Source organism: Vombatus ursinus, unplaced genomic scaffold (assembly GCF_900497805.2).
Source record: "Vombatus ursinus unplaced genomic scaffold, bare-nosed wombat genome assembly UNPS02015255.1, whole genome shotgun sequence".
Lineage (NCBI taxonomy): Eukaryota > Metazoa > Chordata > Mammalia > Diprotodontia > Vombatidae > Vombatus > Vombatus ursinus.
The window spans coordinates 40,034,618-40,036,259 of record NW_020955033.1 but is presented as its reverse complement, the minus strand read 5'-3'; positions in this window follow the sequence as shown (position 1 = coordinate 40,036,259).

The window sequence follows — 1,642 nt, the reverse complement described above, 5'->3', positions numbered from 1 at the left end:
GGTAGAAGAAAGGGGCCTCTCAAGACTGAACCAAGTCCATACCTGGGAACTGCATAGGGAGAAGGTGCAGTCCTCCAACACCTTTGGACCCAGCAGCGGTTCCTTAACATTAGAAAAGTTTTTGTGTTCAGACCTGCTTTCAAGTATTTAAAAAAAAATGTTAGGGGGAAGAAGACTGGTTTACTTGGTCTTCAATAACAAAACTAGGGCAGCTAGATGGAGAGAGTGCTGGGCCTGGAGTCAGGAAGAATCCTGAGTTCAAATGTGACCTCAGATATTTACTAGCTATGTGACCTTGGGCAAGTCATTTAACCCTATTTGTCTCAGTTTCCTCTTCTGTATAATGAGCTGGAATATTTTTGCCAAGAAAATGCCAAATGGAGTCACGAAGAGTCTGGTGTGACTGAACAACAAACAACAGCAAAACTAGGCACAAGGAGTAAAAGTTTCAGAGAGGCAAATTTTGGCTTGATATAAAGGAAAATTTCTTAAGGATTAGAATTGTCCAAAACTATAACGTACCATGGAAGCGGAAAAATGGTACAAAAGGCAGTGGCTTCCCCTTCATAGGAGGAATTCAATCAGATGCTATCTCATACCTTGTAGTGGAAATCACAGAATGGATTCCTTCTTAGGGAACTCTGAGGTTTCTTGCAAATCAGAAATTTTATTACCATGTTCTTGTTACTTGATTTGTTACATATTAGAGGACCGGGAAGTCCTAGAACCATATTAAAATCACTTCTCCTTTTCCACACTCATTGTATAAGCCCTTTACTCTCTCACTTTTAGTTTATAGTTAAGGGACAAGTTGATGTCTTTTGTTTTTATAAGAGATCTTTCTCCCTCTCTCTTCTTCCCTCTCTTTCTCATCTTTATTCTGGGTGGTTACTCCCTTATCCCTATGCCTATTACACTTCTGCCTGAGAATACAATTAATGTGCCAGTATTAGGAGAGGCCATGTGCTATAGTGATTAGAAACTTGAAGTTGAATTCAGATAGACCTGGGTTCAGGTCCTACCTCTGACACATATGGGTTGTGTATGATCCTAGGAAAATCACTTTGTTAGTGCTCTAGGCAACTCTGTAAGGCTATAAGTTGCAGAGAAGGTACCAATCTGCTTTAAAGGAGAGAGTTTCCTCACCTTATACTAAAAAAATCCAAGTTCATCCTCAATTATTATGATAAGCACCACCTGGTCAAACTGAATTAATTTGTGCCATCTGGACCTATAGGAGTAAAGCTGGGTTGAAAAGACATAAGGGCACTTCAAGAGTCAACTAATTCAGGTGGATTTATCCACCCATCTTTTTCTTCCCTTCTCTTTCCATTCTGCAGTTAAAACTGGATGCCTCAGCCTTTCCATTAACCTTTTTTTATTTTTAGAGATGTGAAAACTTGAGGTGAGGAATAACACAAAGAAATGTGTTGTTGGAAACATGCTTCCTCCCCACCCCATGGCTTTTTTCTTCTTCAATTTTTCCAATGGGATTGGAAATAGAAAAAAAAAAACCACGTACACACAAGACAACTGCAAGAAAATGCTACTTTTTTCCTTTCAGAAGTTCTTTCCAAGTGCTTGCATCCTTATTTCTTTCCAAACAGTGGAAATGATGATGTTGTATTCAAGGGAAGTTGCC